The following is a 20,977-nucleotide window of genomic DNA, read 5'->3' on the forward strand; positions in this document are numbered from 1 at the left end:
ATTGGCATCTGTTGCCAAGCCAATGTAGCTACCGGTCATCATGGCAGTGTGAGTTACAAGCATGCAACAGTGAACGAGAGATGAACCATACAAGAGATGAACCATACGTCTAAAACACGCAAATTCCTCCCAGACCTGCAGTGAGAACTCTGAGCTATTGCTTTTACTTTATAGAAATTCAAACAGAACGACTTTGGAAATTAATTCACTGTAATAAATAGCCTCGAATCATTGTAAAAGAGTGTATGTGATGCATCAAATATGTTCCATCATCAAAAATACTAGCTTGATGTTATCTGCAACGTAGACAAAGAGGCTTCTTGTTCACACCCAAAATGTATCTACCTCATGCATCTGGAAATGCCATGATGTGTTTCTAAAGAAAGAGACGTTTAAGTCTTCACTATTCTCTCAATACTGTTTGTCTAAATGACTGTCCATAACCCAAATATTTCACCGACTGTATGTGAACATCAAATAACCAAGTACCTACAGTCATATATGAAGACCAGAGCAGAAAGACAATGAGTAAAAGATGGCCTAACATGAGGGCTTGCATGTGTTCAAATTTCAAGAAGGTTTCAGCAGGCGGGATGAACAGGCATTTAAACCAAATTGACCAGGTATGCCATTTCCAATACGAGACAGAAAGAAGCACTGGATTCTCACCGGCCATACTTGACTTTAAGGTTACCTCCAGTAGGCTAGAGAACTTTACTGACCTCAATTGAACCAAGGTAAGTATAATGATACAATGATAAATATAATGATACATTTGTACACTGTGGATTGCCAACCGCAACTAAACCACAGACCCCAAGAGGCAACTGGTATTGTTTTCTGTACTGAAGGCAGAGGTATTAAAACTTGCACCTGAAACTTAGTGTTAGAAAGGTGCAGCTGAAATTATGTAGAATTTGAGGGCCAGATATTGCAAAAAACACTTGTGATTGAATTTTAAATAAAACTTATTCTTTGACTTTGTAATGCGGGGGAATTTGGCAAGGCTTTGATTTTTCTGGTACCTGCCTCTATCATGATGAAAAGAGATTTGAAAGTGAATTTCACTTCATTTGGTTTCAATAACAAAATTATGGGATAGCCACAAAGTTAGGCAGAAAACCTGAACAGATAAGAGGAGTAACTCTGTTATCTGTGCTGGGGAAGTATGCTACAAACTGCATTGAACACGATCCCTAGTCAAGGGCAATGTAACAGACTGAAGACATTCTGCAGGACTTGGAGATGTATTTTGAACTTATTACTATTTATGAACAGTATGTATCTAAAGTAAGCATTCAGGAAGGGAAGGAGAATATGGGTATGACTTAATTTCACTGAGGAATTTAGCAGGGAATTTGTCCAGAAGGGAGTTTCATAACTGGGGAGCACATTTTTGGGGTCAGAGGAGAGATATTTAAAAATTATAGCAATGTAACAGAGTGAGGACATTCTGCAAGTCTTGAAGATGCATTTGGAATCCATTACTAATGCTATTTATGCACAATATGTACTTCAACTCAGTATTCAGGAAGGGAAGGAAAATATGGGTCATTACTTAATTTCACTGAGGAATTCAGCAGGGAATTTTTTTCAGATGGGGATTTCACAACTAGGGGCAATTTCTTTTACACAGCCGGTGGTTTGCATGTGGAATGAATGTCATGAGGAAGTAGTGGATGTGGGTACAATTACATTTAAAAAATATTTGGAAAGTACATGAATAGGAAAGATGTGGAGGGATATGGGCCAAGGCAGGTGGGACTAGTTTAGTTTGGGATTATGTTCGGCATGGACTGTTTGGACCCAGGAGTCTGTTTCTGTGCTGGACGACTCTATGCCCATGACTCTGAGGTTTTGTGTTATGTGAAGAGACAGGCCAGGCTGTTGGCAGAGGCTGAATCAGTTTGCAAACAAGTGCTTCTCAGAAGCAAATCAAGCCTACAAATACAGATGACTGGAGAGATCTCTGCAAATCACTCTCCACCATAAAACAAGTTGACAATGCTCAGTTTCAAGGTGATGAGTAGTTGGAGGGAGAGCATCAAGAGCATTGGGACGGTATGGTGGCTCAGAGGTTAGCACTGCTGCCTCACAGCGCGAGGGAACAGGGTTCAATTCCAGCCTCGGGTGACTGTCTGTGTGGAGTTTCTCCCCGCATCTGCGTGGGTTTCTTCCGGGTGCTCCGGTTTCCTCCCACAGTATAAAGATTTGCAGATTTGCTGAACTGGCCATGCAAAATTGCCTATAGTGTTCAGGAATGCGTAGTTAGGTGCATTAGACAGGGGGAAGTATAGAGTAATGGGGAAATGGGTTTAGGTGGGATACTCTTTGGAGGAATGGTGTGGACTTGTTGGGCCGAAGGACCCGTTTCCACATTGTAGGGATTCTATGATCTAGATCTTATCATTCTATGAATGCGAAGAGTTAGATAAACAGTGCTGCTTCGTGAAACATCATGAGCTTCACAGGCATGTGTGAAGCAGCTTAAGATGGTGACCGTAAAATGAAGCTCTTTGAGATTAATTTGATGCCCTATGATGGAACTACACTTACCCAAGAGGGCAGACAAAGCTGAAAGCCCAATACTTCGGGAGGGAAGAAGATTTGCTTTCCCAGATAATAGACATTAAGCAAAGCGCATTCCTCTTGGCTGAAAAGAGTCTAAAATCTGGATTGGTAATGCAACACATACCTGCAGAGTTTCTCAGGATGCCAAGATGTACAGATTCTAAAAGATTACAGGGTCATTTTCACAGGTCTTGGTTATTTTCCCTGTGAATATCATTTTGAAGTAGATGGAAGTCTGAGATCGACTCGACATCAGCCAAGGAGAGTTCCTGCTGCCTCAAGTCCGTCCTGAAAGAGCAGAGAGAAGAGCTGGAAAAGGATGGAGTCATCAAGAAAGTGACAGCTCCTACAGAATGGATTAACAGCATGAAAAGAATGAAACAGCCTGGAAAGCTCAGAGTTTGCATAGATTCAAAGGATCTCGATTAAACTTTGAGGAGATCTCACTGCTCTGTCACAACTATTCAAGAAAATTTACCACAAGTTGCCAAGACTTTACCATCCTCAATGCAAAGCATGATGACTGGCCAGTGAAGTTGGAGGAAAGCAGTTGTTTTCTGACTGTATTCTGGGTGCCACCAGTGAGGTACAAGTAGTCACATATGAAGCTGAACATTTCTACTGGTCCAGAAGAGTATCATTGCAGATGAAAAGAGACAGTCGATGATCTACCCATCATGGGAGCTATTATGTATGACCTGCTAGTTTATGGATGTGGAGATGAGTTTAAAGAAACTATCGCAGATCACAACCAGAATCAAGTGAAACTGCTGAAGGGCTTGTCAGCTGAACCTGAAGCAGAACAAGAAAATGGTGCAATGCAAAATGGCTGAAGTCAAGTATCTATGTCATGCACTGAATGCGAAAGGACTTTGTCCTGATCCTGGTAAGGTGAGCACTGCAGCAGAGATACAAGAAGCAACAGATGTGAAGCTGGTGTGATGATTTATTGGATTTGTGAACTACTGAGCAAACGTTTGCTTAGGTTTGTCATTAGAGTGTCTACTTCTATACAAACTCATTGCAAAGGATTTGCAGCAGAACTGGGGCACAGAATACAAAGTCGTATAATATAACTACTGATATGAATACCTGAGCTGACAGTCTTAGCTGACATCCTGCAGTGTGACAGGACATTGAAGAACTCACATCCGTCAAGGACAAACTGTTGCATTTTCATCCAGGGTGATAACGCCAACTGAAACATTTCCCAGAGAAGAAACATCACCCAAGAATGAGCAGACAGGCAACAACAATTTGCATCTGTAAAGGAAGTCCTGAATATGGGCAGCACAGTGGCTCAGTAGTTAACACTGCTGCCTCACAGCTCCAGGTGCCAGGGTTCAATTCTAGCCTCCGGTGAACTGTCTGTGTGAATTTTCCATGTTCTGCGTGCGTTTCCTCTCGGTGGTCTGGCCTCCTCCCACAGTCCAAAGGTGTGCAGGTTTCGTGCTTTGGCTATGCTAAATTGTCAGTAGTACCTAGGTGTGTGCAGGCTAGGTGAGTTAGCCATGTTATATGTCGGGTCATGGGATAGGGGGGATGGGGGTGGGGTCTGGATCTGGGTGGGATGTTCTTCAGAAAGTCAGTGCAGACTTGATGGGCAGAATGGCCTCTTCCCACACTGTAGGGATTCTATGAGTACTTCAAAGATTGAAGGTGAAAAGCATATGCATGGACAGCTGACAGTAGGAAAATCTGGAATGAACAAACCATTTTCTTTCCAAGTAATTATACAGATGTATACTGGATAATTAGTTGCTGCAAATGATAGTTAATGCATGATTTTTACATGAGAAATGGAGCGTTTAGAGAAATGTGCACTGTGATTTCTATATTCATGGGACCTTTAATGCATTGAGACATGAAAACAGAAACCATTATAGTCAGCACATGGAACAGTAATGGAATGCCTTGGATAGCAATTTAACTGAAAGCAGTTGCAACAGGTTATGCAAAGTATTATTGCTATTATGTCACCCATTAATCAAAATAGTAACAGTCAAGTGACAAAGTAGAGAATGCAAATTGCAAGGACAGTCCTAAAAAAAGCATATAAGTTCTACATTGTCTTACCTCAGTCGTTGCAATTTGACATTGTACCAAAGAAACATTGAACATAGTTTAGGAGCTGTTTGTCAGAATCAATGTGTTCCTCCTTGTCATTAAGCTTCTGAAAGTTAATAATGTACAAAAAAGACTTCACTAAGGCAATTCATATTAAGACAAATTATTAATGGCAAGAGACTGAAGGTATAAGTATCCAAGTGAATATCCCACTTTGTCCTCCACAACTTTGGTGAAAGCATCATTGACACAGAACGTGACACCGGTGAATTGTCCTTCGGTTCATGTCTAATTTGTTTGAGAAGGGAGGTGTATTATTGTAACCTTGCAACCAGAGCCAAGTACGCCAGGAAGTATTCAGACTGTTCTTTGTGACCCAGGAGTATTTGTACGTTGAACACTTGCACATCGTTCGAAGATCAAATATGTCTTTGAGATTTGAAATGCATGGACAGAATTTTGTGAGTCTGATCTGTGTGTTTGCAAGCTGGGGGTTGGTTTATTAAAGTCCCGAGTGACCCTACTGACCTGAATGCAAATCGACAGGCAGCAGCTGAGACAGAGGGCAGCGGCTGAGACAGAGGGAGCTACTGAGACAGAGGGAGCTACTGAGATAGAGGGCAGTGGCTGAGACAGAGGGCAGCAGCTGAGACAGAGGGAGTTACTGAGACAGAGGGCAGTGGCTGAGACAGAGGGCAGCGGCTGAGACAGAGGGAGCAACTGAGACAGAGGGCAGCGGCTGAGACAGAGGGAGCAACTGAGACAGAGGGCAGTGGCTGAGACAGAGGGCAACAGCTGAGACAGAGGGCAGCGGCTGTGACAGAGGGCAGCAGCTGAGAAAGAAGGCAGCGGATGAGACAGTGAGCAGCGGCTGAGACTGAGGGCAGCGGCTGTGAGAGAGGGCAGCAGTTGAGACAGTGAGCAGCGGCTGAGACTGAGGGCAGCGGCTGTGACAGAGGGCAGCAGCTGAGAAAGAAGGCAGCGGATGAGACAGTGAGCAGCGGCTGAGACTGAGGGCAGCGGCTGTGACAGAGGGCAGCAGCTGAGAAAGAAGGCAGCGGATGAGACAGTGAGCAGCGGCTGAGACTGAGGGCAGCGGCTGTGACAGAGGGCAGCAGCTGAGAAAGAAGGCAGCGGATGAGACAGTGAGCAGCGGCTGAGACTGAGGGCAGCGGCTGTGACAGAGGGCAGCAGCTGAGAAAGAAGGCAGCGGATGAGACAGTGAGCAGCGGCTGAGACTGAGGGCAGCGGCTGTGAGAGAGGGCAGCAGTTGAGACAGTGAGCAGCGGCTGAGACTGAGGGCAGCGGCTGTGACAGAGGGCAGCAGCTGAGAAAGAAGGCAGCGGATGAGACAGTGAGCAGCGGCTGAGACTGAGGGCAGCGGCTGTGACAGAGGGCAGCAGCTGAGAAAGAAGGCAGCGGATGAGACAGTGAGCAGCGGCTGAGACTGAGGGCAGCGGCTGTGACAGAGGGCAGCAGCTGAGAAAGAAGGCAGCGGATGAGACAGTGAGCAGCGGCTGAGACTGAGGGCAGCGGCTGTGACAGAGGGCAGCAGTTGAGACAGTGAGCAGCGGCTGAGACTGAGGGCAGTGGCTGAGACAGAGGGCAATGGCTGAGACAGTGAGCAGCAGCTGAGACAATGAGCAGCCGCTACAGAGGGCAGTGGCTGAGACAGTGAGCAGCAGCTGAGACAATGAGCAGCAGCTGAGACAGAGGGCAGTGGCTGAGACAGTGAGCAGCAGCTGAGACAATGAGCAGCCGCTGAGACAGAGGGCAGTGGCTGAGACAGTGAGCAGCAGCTGAGACAGAGGGCAGTAGCTGAGACAGAGGGCAGTGGCTGAGACAGAGGGCAGCAGCTGAGACAGAGGGCAGCGGCTGAGACAGAGGACAGCGGCTGAGACAGAGGGCAGTGGCTGAGACAGAGGGCAGCGGCTGAGACAGAGGGCAGCGGCTGAAACAGAGGGCAGCGGCTGAAACAGAGGGCAGCGGCTGAGACAGAGGGAGCTACTGAGACAGAGGGCAGTGGCTGAGACAGAGGGCAGCAGCTGAGACAGAGGGCAGCAGCTGAGACAGAGGGCAGTGGCTGAGACAGAGGGCAGCGGCTGAAACAGAGGGCAGCGGCTGAGACAGAGGGAGCAACTGAGACAGAGGGCAGCGGCTGAGACAGAGGGCAGTGGCTGAGACAGAGGGAGCTACTGAGACAGAGGGCAGTGGCTGAGACAGAGGGCAGCAGCTGAGACAGAGGGCAGCAGCTGAGACAGAGGGCAGCAGCTGAGACAGTGAGCAGCGGCTGAGACTGAGGGCAGCGGCTGTGACAGAGGGCAGCAGTTGAGACAGTGAGCAGCGGCTGAGACTGAGGGCAGCGGCTGAGACAGTGAGCAGCAGCTGAGACAGTGAGCAGCGGCTGAGACAGTGAGCAGCGGCTGAGACAGAGGGCAGTGGCTGAGACAGTGAGCAGCAGCTGAGACAGTGAGCAGCAGCTGAGACAGTGAGCAGCCGCTGAGACAGAGGGCAGTGGCTGAGACAGTGAGCAGCAGCTGAGACAGTGAGCAGCGGCTGAGACAGAGGGCAGCAGCTGAGACAGAGGGCAGCAGCTGAGACAGAGGGCAGTAGCTGAGACAGAGGGCAGCGGTTGAAACAGAGGGCAGCGGCTGAAACAGAGGGCAGCGGCTGAAACAGAGGGCAGCGGCTGAGACAGAGGGCAGCAGCTGAGACAGAGGGCAGTGGCTGAGACAGAGGGCAGTGGCTGAGACAGAGGGCAGCGGCTAAGACAGAGGGAGCAACTGAGACAGAGGGCAGCGGCTGAGACAGAGGGCAGTGGCTGAGACAGAGGGAGCTACTGAGACAGAGGGCAGTGGCTGAGACAGAGGGCAGCAGCTGAGACAGTGAGCAGCGGCTGAGACTGAGGGCAGCGGCTGTGACAGAGGGCAGCAGTTGAGACAGTGAGCAGCGGCTGAGACAGTGAGCAGCAGCTGAGACAGCGAGCAGCAGCTGAGACAGAGGGCAGCGTCTGAAACAGAGGGCAGCGGCTGAGACAGAGGGAGCAACTGAGACAGAGGGCAGCGGCTGAGACAGCGGATGGCACTCCTCCTTGACTGAAAGGTCTCCAGCCAGTTAATGTTCCTTGCAGTATCAACTGGCTACCAGGTTGGCAACATCAGTGGGGATGCGTTCTTTGTCAGCTGTTCCAGTCTCAGGATATGGAGCACCACCCACTACCCAGTAAATTTTGCATGATGCTATGGGGAGCTTTTACACCACAACTTTGTTTCCTCACAACATTGACACCAACACCTTGAGATTTTTGGAAAGGATATTAGTCATGAAGGTCTGAAATGGTTCAGAAGTGAAATAAATGAAACCTCCTAACTCTGCAAGAAATTTCCATTGCATGAAAATGTGTTGTTATAACCTTGCCGTCATAATAAAATTAAGAAAAATCACAAATTTTAAATTCCCTTTCATCAGTACCCAAAAGCTGGTAACAACAAGGTTTACAATATAAATTAATGATACTGAAATTGTGGGAAAATATTAATATTCTTCTGCATTAGTCTTATATCATTCTAGTAGAATAAACAATGTACTATTTTTTCTCAGTGTGTTTGATGTAATCTTAATTTTTTATTCTGTAAGTAAAAGCATATTTCTGTAAACTTGTAAGAGACTGTGTTTATTTTCCTTAGAGCAAAGTTTCCTTTATTGGTCAGAGTATTGAGTACAGGAGTTGGGAGGTCATTGTGCGGCTGTACAGGACATTGGTTAGGCCACCGTTGGAATTTTGCGTGCAATTCTGGTCTCCTTCCTATCGGAAAGATGTTGTGAAACTTGAAAGGGTTCAGAAAAGATTTATAAGAATGTTGCCAGGGTTGGAGGATTTGAGCTACAGGGAGAGGCTGAACAGGCTGGGGCTGTTTTCCCTGGAGCGTCGGAGGCTGAGGGGTGACCTTATCGAGGTTTACAAAATTATGAGGGGCAAGGATAGGATAAATAGACAAAGCCTTTTCCCTGGGGTGGGGGAGTCCAGAACTAGAGGGTGATAGGGGAAAGATATAAAAGAGGGCAACTTTTTCACACAGAGGGTGGTACGTGTATGGAATGAGCTGCCAGAGGAAGTGGTGAAGGCTGATACAATTGCAACATTTAAGAGGCATTTGGATGGGTCTATGAATAGGAAGGGTTTGGAGGGATATGAGTTGGGTGCTGGCAGGAGGGACTAGATTGGGTTGAGATATCTGGTCCGGCATGGGCGGGTTGGACCGAAGGATCTGCTTCCATGCTGTACATCTCTATGACTCTATGACTGTAGACTAAGGTGATGTTTGATCGATGTTGATAAGATTAAGACGGGATTAGACAAGGCGGACAAGGGAAAAAAGAACAGTAATGAACAGAGATTTTCAATTTTGAGCAAAACTTGCAGGGATTTTGAGGAAGAACATTATTTTGCAGTGAATAGTCATTGACTGGGATCTCTGTCCATTGAGACTGGTGGAAAGGATGTATGATTTTAAAAATGGCTGCATGTGTAATTGAAGCAAGTAAACCTGCCAGCTATAGGGAAAAGTAGATGAATGGGACTGACTGGATTGCTCCACAGGGAGCTGGCATGGCATCAATGGGCCAAATAGCTTCATTCTGTGCTGTAGATCCCTCTGTAACTGTGTGAGACCTTTGATGTAGGGAGCCATTATGTACACAGAAGGATCTCATAAATGGACAAAACGATCAATCCTGAACAGAAATGTTAAATGCATGTCAGTGGTAAAATTTCTGACAGGTTCCCTAATGAGCAAAATTTAAGAAAACAGGAAAAGAGATAATGTACTGATTAGGATTAAGGTTTGGTTAAGAAACAAAACCAGAGAGTAGGGATGAATAAGTCATTCTCACGTTGGCAGGATGTGACTAGTCAGGATCCTCAGGATCAGTAGTAAGCCCCAGCTGTACACAATATCTTTCAATGGTTTGGAAGTAGATGCTAAATATAATGGTTTCAAGTTGACAGAGGAAACCAAGCTCGGTGAGAGTGTGTGCAGTGAGGAAGATGCAATGTGGCTTCAAGCAGATTTGAGTAGTCTTAGTGCATGGAAAAGAACATGGAAGAGGGAGTATGTGCAGAAAAATGTGAAGTTATTCACTTTTACATGGAACATTTGAAAACATAGAACATTATAGCGCAGTATAGAACCTTCAGCCTTTGATGTTGTGCCAACCTGTGGAACCAATCTGAAGCCCATCTAACCTACACTATTTCATTATCATCCATATGTTTATCCAATGACCATTTAAATGCCCTTAAAGTTGGTGAGTCTACTATTGTTGCAGGCAGTGCCTTCCAAATCCCTACTACTCTCTGTGTAAAGAAACTACCTCTGACATCTGTCCTACATCTATCACCCCTCAATTTAAAGCTATGTCCCCTCTTGCTAGCCATCACCATCCAATGAAAAAGGTTCTCACTGTCCAACCTATGTAACCCTCTGATTACCTTATATATCTCAACCTTCTTCTCTCCAACGAAAACAGCCTCAAGTCCCTCAGCCTTTCCTCGTAAGACCTTCCCTCCATACCAGGCAACATCCTAGTAAATCTCCTCTGAACCCATTCCAAAGCTTCCATATCCTTCCTATAATGCAGTGACCAGTACTGTATGCAAAGCTCCAAATGTGGCTATGCCAGAGTTTTGTACAGCTGTGGCATGATCTCATGGATCCGAAAGTCAATCCTTCTACCAATAAAAGCTAACACACCGTATGCCTTTCTAACAACCCTATCAACCTGGGAGGCAACTTTCTCGGACCATGTACGTGGACACTGCGATCTCTCTGCTCATCTACACTATCAAGAATATTACCATTAGCCCAGTACTCTGCATTCCTGTTGCTCCTTCCAAAATGAATCACCTCACACTTTTCCGCATTAAACTCCATTTGCCACCTCTCAGTCCAGCTCTGCAGCTTATCTATGTCTCTCTGTAACCTACAACATCCTTTGTCACTATCCATAACTCTACCGACCTTAGTGTCATCTGCAAATTTACAAACCTATCCTTCTATGCCCTCATTCCCCCCAGGTCATTTATAAAAATGATAAACAACAGTGGACCCAAAACAGATTTTGCTAGAGTGGTGAGGAGAGAAGGTGGAGTGGAGCGAGAGCTGCCGGGAAGGGTAAGTTTTCCCACTTAAAAAGGGACTTCCCTTGGGAGTTGGGCCTCCATTTTGCCAAAGCGGCGAGGAGAGAACGTGGAGTGAAGCGAAGGCTGCTGGGAAGGTAAGGGTTTAGTTTATATTTGGGCAGTGGCTAAACCCAAGATACTACACGCGTAGTATCTCCCTCCTGTCCCCCACCTCCTCTAACCGGAAGAAAAAGACTCTGTAAGGTAAGGCTCTTATTTTCTCTTTATCTTTCTTTTTCATGTATTTAAGTGCATTGTTTGGTCTTAGTTAGTTCATATAAAGCTAAGCTTACAATGGCAGGGGACCTCACACCTGTGGCATGTGACTCTTGCTTGACATGGGAGCTTAGGAACGTGTCTGACATTCCTGACTCTTACACTTGCAGGAGATGTTTCCAGCTGCAGCTGTTGTTTGACTGCATGACGGCTCTGGAGCTGCGGATGGATTCACTGTGGAACATCCGCGATGCTGAGAAAGTCCCGGATAGCACGTTTCGTGAACTGGTCACACTGCTGGTTAGAGTTGCTGAGGGAAACAGTGACCAAACTACAGAAAAAGAGTAGGAAGGCCGTTCAGGTGTCCCCTGTTGTCACCTCCCTCCAAAACAGGTGTACTGTTTTGGATACTGTTGGGGGAGATAGCTCACTGGGAAGGGCAGCAGTTGCCATGATCATGGCACTGTGGCGGGCACTGCTGTTCAGAAGGGCGGGAACAAGACTCGTAGGGCCATAGTCATAGGAGGTTCTATTGTGAGGGGAGCAGATAGGCGGTTCTGTGACCGAAAACGGGACTCCTGGATGGTATGTTGCCTCCCAGGTGCTCGGGTCAGGGATGTCACCAATCGGCTGCAGAGCATTCTAAAAAGGGAGGGTGAACAGCCAGTTGTCTTGGTGTATATATAGGCACCAACGATATAAGTAGAAAACGAGATGAGGTCCTGAAAGAAGAATTCAGGGAGCTAGGAGAGGAGTTAAAGACAAGGACCTCAAAGGTAGTGATCTCGAGATTACTACCAGTGCCACGTGCTAGCCAGTGTAGAAATGAAAAAAATAGGTAGGACAAACACATGGCTTGAGAGATGGTGTAGGAGGGAGGGGTTCAGATTTGTTGGACAATGGGACCAGTTCTGGGGAAGGTGGGACTATTACAAAATGGGCGGTCCACATCTGAATCAGACCAGAACCAATGTCCTTGGGGGAGTTTTTGCTACTGCTGTTTTAAACCAATGTGACAGGGAGCTGGGAACCAGAAGAGAAAACAAGTAGGCAGTGAGCTGGAGACTGGAGACTGTAAGAATTATGAAGATAGCATTAATAAAGGGAAGAGTAGGCAGAGAGCAGGTGAATGCAAATAAAACTGGTGGCCTGAAATGCATCTACTTTAATGCAAGGAGTATAGTGTGTAAGGCAGATGAACTTAGGCCTTGGATTGGTGCCTGGGAGTATGACGTTATTGCACTCACAGAGATTTGGTTGAAGGAAATTAAATGTTCCAGGATATAGTCGCTTCAGACAGGACAGGGAGAGAAGTAATAGGGGGATAATGGAGTTGCATTGCTGGTCAAGGATGATATCACGGCTGTGTTAAAGGAGCACACGATGGAGGTTTTGGGTAGTGAGGCATTATGGGTGGAGCTGACAAATAAGAAGGGTGCAGTCACACTGTTGGGCTGTATTACAGGCCTCCCAACAGTGATCGTGTGGCAGAAGAACAAATAGGTAAATAGATTATGGAAAGATATGGAGGCAATAGGGTAGTGTTGATGGGAGATTTTAATTTTCCCAACATTGACTGGGATATACTTAATGTCAGAGGTCCGGATGGGGTAGAATTTGTAAGAAGCGTCCAGGAGAGTTTTCTAGAGCAGTATGTCAATAGTCCGATGAGGGAAGGGGCCATATTGGATCTGGTACTGGGAAACGAGCCAGGACAGGTGGTAAAAGCTGCGGTGGGGGATTTCTTTGGGAACAGTGACCACAATTCTGTAAGTTTTAGAATACTCATAGACAAAGAAGAGAGTGGTCCTAAGGGAAGAGTACTAAACTGGGCCAAGGCCAATTATATCAAAATTAGGCAGGAGCTGGGAAATGTGGATTGGACACAGGTATTTGAAAGGAAGTCTACGTTTGATATGTGGGAGGCTTTCAAATATAGGTTAAAGATAGTGAAGGATAGGCATGTCTGATTGAAAGCAAATGATAGGAAAGGCAAGATTTGTGAACTGTGGATGACAGGAGAAATTGTACGACTAGCCAAGAGGAAAAGGGAAGCATACATAAGGTCCAGGCAGCTAAGAACAGAATGGCTCTGGAGGAATATCGGGAGAGTAGGGCCAGTCTTAAACAAGGAATCAAGCAGGCTAAAAGGGGGTCATGAAATAGCTTTAGTGAGCAGAATTAAGGAGAATCCCAAAGCCTTTTATTCTTATATAAGACGTAAGTGGGTAACTAGAGAAAGGGTTGATCCACTAGAGGATAAGGAAGGAAGGCTGTGTGTCGAACCTGAGAAAATGAGTGAGATTCTGAATGATCACTTTGCATCAGTGTTCATTGAGGAGAGGGGAATGTTGAGATTAGAGATAGAAGTTTGATTACTCTGGATCACGTTGACATAAGTAGGGAAGATATGTTGGGTAGGCTAGAGGTTATTAAGGTGGTCAAATACCCAGGACAGGATGGGATCTATCCCAGGTTGCTGAGGGAGGCGAGAGAGGAAATAGCTGGGGCCCTGACAGATATCTTTGTAGCATTCTTAAATACAGGTGAAGTGCCGGAGGATTGGAGGGTTGCTCACGTTGTCCCCCTGTACAAGAAGGGTAGTAGGGATATTCCAGGTAACTACAGACCAGTGAGCCTGACATCAGTAGTAGGGAAGTTGCTAGAGAAGGTACTGAGGGATAAAATCTATCTATATTTGGACAAGAATAGGCAACATGGTTTTGTGTAGGGGAGATCGTGCATTACCAACTTAATAGAGTTCTTTTGAGGAAGTGACCAAGTTGATAGATGAAGGAAGGGCTGTAGATGTCGTATACATAGACTTTAGTAAAGCATTTGATAAGGTTCCCCATAGTAAACTAATGGAGAAAGTGAAGTCACACGGTGTGCAGGGTGTTCTAGCTCGGTGGATGAAGAACTGTTTGAGCAACAGGAGACAGAGTAATAGTTGAAGGGAGTTTCTCGAAATGGAGAAAGGTGACCAGTGGAGTTCCACAGGGATCAATGCTGGGGTCACTGTTGTTCGTGATATACATAAATGATCTGGAAGAGGGCATTGTTGGTATGATCAAGTTTGCAGATGACACGAAGATTGTGGAGTAGCAGAAAGCAGAGGGGACTGTCAAAAGAATACAAGAGAATATAGATAGACTGGAGAGTTGGGTGGAAAAGTACAGCATGGAAACAGACCCTTCGGTCCAACCTGTCCATGCCGACCAGATATCCCAACCCAATAAAATGGAGAAAGGTGACCAGTGGTGTTCCACAGGGGTCAGTATTGGGGCCACTGTTGTTTGTAATATACATAAATGATCTGGAAGAGGGCACTGTTGGTATGATCAGCAAGTTTGCAGATGGCACAAAGATTGGTGGAGTAGCAGAAAGCATAAAGGACTGTCAGAGAATACAGGAGGATATAGATAGACTGGAGATTTAGGTGGAAAAGTGGCAGATGGCTTTCAAGTCCAGAAAAATGTGAGGTGATGCATTTAGGCAAGACTAATTCTGGAGCAAATTATACAAAGACTGGAAAAGCCTTGGGAAAAGTTGATGGGCAGAGAGATCTGGGAGTGCAGGACCATTGTACCCTGAAGGTGGCTGCACAGGTGGATAGAGTGATCAAGAAGGCATATAGTACGCTTGCCTTCATTGGACGGGGTATTGAGTATAAGAGCTGACAAGTCATGTTAAAATTGTACAAGTTAAAATTGTACAAGACATTGGTTTGGCCGCATTTAGAATACTGTGTACAGTTTTGGTCGCCACAGTACCAAAAGGATGTGGACACTTTGGAGAGGGTGCAGAGAAGGTTTACAAGGATGTTGCCTGGTATGGAAGGTGCTAGCTATGAAGAGAGGTTGAGTAGGTTAGATTTATTTTCATTAGAAAAAGGAGATTGAGGGGGGATATGATTGAGGTTTACAAAATCATGAAGGGTATAGACAGGGTGGATAGAAACAAGCTTTTTCCCAGGATGAAGGATTCAATAACGAGAGGTCATGCTTTCAAGGTGAGAGGTGGAAAGTTTAAGGGGGGTACACACGGCAAGTACTTCACACAGAGGGTGGTGGGTGTTTGGAACGCATTGCCAGCAGAGGTGGTAGAGGCAGGCACGGTAGATTCATTTAAGATGCGTCCGGACAAATGCATGAGTAGGTGGGGAGCAGATGGTTAGAGTTGCTTAGGAATTGACCGACAGGTTTAGACAGTACATTTGGATTGGCTCAGGCTTGGAAGGCCGAAGGGCCTGTTCCTGGGCTGTAAATTTTCTTTGTTCTTTGTTCTTAGATCTTTGTTGTACCCCACTAGTAACTGAACTCCTGGATGAATATTTCCCGCCAATCACCACCATGTGTCTTCTCTCAGCTAGCCAGTGTCTCAGCCAAACTGCTAAATCACCCTTAATCCCACGCCTCCGTATTTTGTGCAATAGCCTACCGTGGGGAACCTTATCAAACGACTTCTTGAAAACCACATCAATCACTTTACCCTCATCCACCTGTTTGGTCACCTTCTCAAAGAACTTTTATAGAAAGAATCGATAAGCAAAATATTTCTGAAATGGTAAGAGGTCAGAAATTGTAGATGTACAAAGGGACTTGAGTGCCCTTGTTGATAAATGCAACTACATCAGGCAGTATGATGGGTCAGTGGTTGTACTGCTGTCTCACAGCATCAGGGACCTGGGTTTGATTCCAGCCTTGGGTGGCTGTCTGTGTAGAGTTTGCATGCTCTCCCTGTGTCTGTGCGGGTTTGCTCGAACAATCCAAAGATGTGTGGATTGGCCATGGTAAATGTAGGTTCCTAGGGATGAGTGGGATACTCTTCGGAGGGTTGGTGCTGACTTGATAGGCCAAATGGCCTCTTTCGCGCTGTAGGAATTCTATTCTACATCTAGAACCAGGAATACAATTTAAAAATAAGGGGGAAGCCACTGAGGACAGAGATGGGGAGCAATTGTTTTGCTCAGAAAGTAGTGAATTTTCAACTCAAGAGAGCTGTGGAAACTCAGTTTTTGAATATGTTTAGGGTAATGATTGGTAGTTTCTAAATGCCAGTGACCTAAAGGGATATGGAGATAATGTGGGTAATGGTAATTAGAGAGATGATCAGCCATGATCGCATTGAGATGTGGAACGGGCTTGATGGGCTGATTGGCCTCCTGCTGTTCCTTTGTTCCCATGACCAGCTAAGCTACAAATTTGTCTGTACATGCACAGCAAATTGGAAAAATAGCAAAAATGGACAAGCAGCCTCAGAGGAGCTGATGCAGTTTCCATCAACTTGTCAACTCCCCTTGGTCTTTAATTGGCCTGAAAACTCTTAGTTACAGTCATCGATGTCACAATCTAAAGTAAAAGCTTCAAATGCTGGAAAAGCTCAGATGTGGCGACAACTATGGAGAAAGAAACAGAGCTAGGGTCTTTCATTACAATATGACTCCTCTTCAGAATGGAAGAGGGATGGAGAAATTATGTGTTTTGTTCTGAAGGAAAAAAGAGGGAAAAGCACGTAGCATCGAAGGGAAAGTTACAGGTTGAGGGAGATGAGATATTGCAGGTGTCACAGAACAAAAGTCAAAAAGAGTGGTAAAAGTAGTAGAGAAGAGAGATAGGTCTAAAGTTTTAAGAAAACTGCTGAGTATTTTCAATGTTTTATGTTTTTATTTCAGCTTTCCATCATTCACAGTACTTTGCTGTTGTTACAACTTGAATTTTGAAGGCAAGAGATTAGTGACACACATAGGAAAGCCTTAGGACATACTCCCTGCATGAAAAAAATGAAGGACTCTGGTTAATTTGAAACTTAAAAATATAACTCTGGCGTGCAGAGCCAGAAATCCTGCTAATTGATGCTTGCAACATACTCAGAAGAGGAATGGGATTTGTCTCAGATCAAATTCAATTGCTTTATTGGTAAATGCTGGCATATTATCAAGATCACAAAACACTGACTGTCATGTGAAATGCTGATGGCTAGTTTATATCTCAGGGCCTTGAATTTCTTGGCATAATAGTGCACATTGCCTGATTGGTGGATCGTAATTTAGGATTAGGGCTCGCGTTATGCAGAGTCAGGTGGTATAGGGCAGATGTGAGGAGACTGGGAAGCTATTTGCAAAATTGGTCTGTATTTGTTCATGGGATGTCTTGGATGTAGTCATTGATCTCATGGTGCCCAAACCACTACCCACAGCACCGCTCTCACCCCAACCAGCCCCAGGGCTTGATGAAGGATCTCATTGTTACCTCAGGGGATAAAACTGTTGACTGTCTTTCAGTACGTGGCATATGTAATTGGGCGCACACTGTAATGCGTAATCCATATATTTGTGAAAAGATTAGATTCCCTACAGTGTGGAAACAGGCCCTTCGGCTCAAGAAATTCACACCGATCCTCCGAAGAGTAGCCCACCCAGACCCATTTCCCTCTAAATGATGCACCTAACACAATGGACAATTTAGCATGGCCAATTCACCTGACCTCCTGACCTGTGGGAGGAAACCGGAGCACCCGGAGGAAACCCACGCAGACACAGGGAGAATGTACAAACTCCATGCAGTCAGTCGCCTGAGGCTGGAATCAAACCTTGGACCCTGGTGCTGTGAGGCCACCACTGAGCCACTGTGCCACCATGAGGGCATGTTCGATTGCCTACGCAAAGGTTCAATTGCTCACTGCTGGTAGCAATGAATTGTTTGCCCATTTCCAGCAGTTATTTTCCAAGACTTTCCTGAGTATCCTGTTTCCCAGGTTCAAGTACACCCCAGATAGAAGGTGATTGAGCTGAAACATTGATTCTGTTTCTCTCTCTACAGTTGTTGTCAGCCCTGCTGAGTATTTATTTCTGGCATTTTCTGTTTCTTATAGTATAATACATGCTACCTTCCAAAAGGATGAGAAGATTAGCCAACATGTCATGACTGCATCTCAAAACAAAACATTAAAATTAGCTCGAATGCCATTTTATCTCTGATCATTGATTAGATTGCAATGATGCACAACATTTAGCTTGGAATTTGGTTCTGGAACAAAGACTTTTTTTCCAACCTTACAGTAAATGATGTAAATGTTGTGTGACCTTATGAAAAACAAAACGAAACTGGTTTTCCCTCAGTTGGTCCAGATGTTTCTCGCTCAGCTGTGTTTTGTACTGCACACCATGAGCTGGATTTTATCCTTCTGCCTTCAGGTTGAAAGGTTATTGACTGAGGATGTTGCTTTGAGTAGATATGATGTGGAGAGGACAACAGGATATCTGGGACCTTGCTGAATGATGGGACTTGCCATCTTTTAACTACTGAAGAATATATGCACCTCTGGATAAAGAGGACATGATACCCCTCCACTCCCACAGCAGTTCAAGAAAGTGGGTCACTTTGGCAAAGGCAGTCAGGAATAAGCCATAAGCTCTGGTTTTGACAGCAAAGCTAATATCCCATTATCTTCACATGACCAGTCACCAAAGAGATATTCAATACTGAATGTTCAACTCTTTATTCTTGTGGTTAAAGCTATGGATGGCATTTGGTAACTTACAGCATTGACAAGAAATGATGAAAGGTTACCCAAATACACAACATTCATTTACTTGTATGACCCAGTTTAATTTGTGAATAGTGCATTGCAGAGTTAAAGGGCAAATGCCATTCCACCATTCTTTGGACAATAGGGATTACACAGAGATTTTGTGTAAACTCGCTTGTTCTTTATCAGGAAACAAACTGTTCATTTTGCACTCATCATTTCGAAGTTTGGAAGTTGCAATTTATTAAAACCAGAGTTTGATCTGATTGGGATGGGTGTTGTTCTTGTCAAGGTGGCAAATTCAATCGGCCAAAGGGCCTCTTCTGTATTGGATGATTTTATCTTTTAAAACTTGAGTGATTTGTGAAGTACCATCCAAATAGTTGAAAGAAGAAAGATGAATCCTGTAGAATGGGTCGAAGAGACAATTTAGTACTAATAAATGTTTAGTATTCAATTAAATGGATAAGTGGCACACTTAAAGTCATAGAGTCATAGATGTATACAGCAAAAACACAGACCCTTCAGTCCAACTCGTCCATGCTGCCCAGATATTCTAACCTAATCTAATCCCATTTGCCAGCACCTGTTCCATATCCCTCTCAACCCTTCCTATTCATATACCCATCCAGATACCTTTTAAATGCTGTAATTGTATCAGCATCCACCACTTCCTCTGGCAGCTCATTCCGTACACGCACCACCCTCTGTGTGAAAAAGTTGCCCCTTAGGTCCTTTTATACCTTTCCCCTTTCACCCTGAACCTATGCCCTCCAGTTCTGGACTTAACCACACCCAGGGAAAAGACCTTGTCTGTTTATCCAATCCATGGTCCTCATGATTTTATAAACCTCTATAAAGTCACCCCTCAGCCTCCATTGCTCCAGGGAAAACAGCCCCAGCTTTTTTAGCCTATCCCTGTAGCTCAAATCCTCCAACCCTGGCAACATCCTTGTCAATCTTTTCTGAACCCTTTCAAGTTTCACAACATCTTTCCGATAGGAAGGAGACCAGAATTGCACGCAATATTCCAACAATGGCCTAACAATGTCCTGTACAGCTGCAACATGACCTCCCAACTCCTGTACTCAATACTCTGACCAATAAAGGAAAGCATACCAAACGCCTTCTTCACTATCTTATATACCTGCAACTCCACTTTCAAGGAACTATGAACTTGCACTCTAAGGTCTCTATGCTCACCAACACTCCCTTGGATCTTACCACTAAGTGTATAAATCCTTCTCTGATTTGCTTTTATAAAATGCAGCACCTCACATTTATCTAAATTAAATTACACCTGCCACTCCTCAGCCTATTGGCCCATCTGATCAAGATCCTGTTGTAAACTGAGGTAACCCTCTTCGCTGTCCACTACACCTCCAATTTTGGTGTCATCCGCAAAGTTACTAACCGTACCTCTTATGCTCGCATCCAAATCATTTATATAAATGACAAAAGGTAGTGGTCCTGCACTGATCCTTGTGGCACTCCACTGGTCACAGGCCTCCAGTCTGAAAAGCAACCCTCCACCACCACCCTCTGTCTTCTACCTTCGAGCCAGTTCTGTATCCAAATGGCTAGTTCTCCCTGTATTCCATGAGATTTAACCTTGTTGACCAATCTCCTATGATGAACCTTGTCAAACACGTTACTGCAGTCCATATAGATTACAGCTACTGCTCTGTCCTCATCAATCCTCTTTGCTACTTCTTCAAAAAACTCAATCAAGTTTATGAGACATGACTTCCCACGCACAAAGCCATGTTGACTATCCCTAACCTTGCCTTTCCAAATACTTGCTTGTTTATTCAATAACTGAGCATCCACAGCTCCCTGAAGTACAGACTTCCAAAGGTTCACAAACCTTTGAATAAAAACATTTTTCCTAATCTCAGTACGAGATAGCCAATCCCTTTTCTTGAGACTGCAAAGCCATGTTTTCGAATCTACATCCAGAGGAAAACACTTCCCAGCAGCTTCTTGGCAATCACACTAAGATTAGATTAGTTTCAATTGGATCACCTTTCATTCTTCTACACTCAAGGGAATATGGTCCACTCAATCTCTCCTCACAGTTCAATTGTCTTTGGTAATAAGGCTTTGAAATTTGAATGAAGACATTTTTTTTCCTTCAAAGTTGAAAAAGACTCATGCAGAATTAGTTTGGTGAGATTCCTGGCACAATTCATTCTCTCTCCACCCTGGAGGCTTCCTGCCTCTATTCCTGATGAAGGGCTTTTGCCCGAAACGTTGATTTTCCTGCTCCTCAGATGCTGCCTGACCTGCTGTGCTTTTCCAGCAACACTCTGATCTAAACCCCACTATTCATTCACCTGTCAACAGTGTTCTCCCTTTTAGCACAGCAAGCATTGTATTCCTATGATTTCCAGCCTGTAGTAGCTCTGTGAT

This window comes from Chiloscyllium plagiosum, chromosome 12 (assembly GCF_004010195.1).
Source record: "Chiloscyllium plagiosum isolate BGI_BamShark_2017 chromosome 12, ASM401019v2, whole genome shotgun sequence".
Lineage (NCBI taxonomy): Eukaryota > Metazoa > Chordata > Chondrichthyes > Orectolobiformes > Hemiscylliidae > Chiloscyllium > Chiloscyllium plagiosum.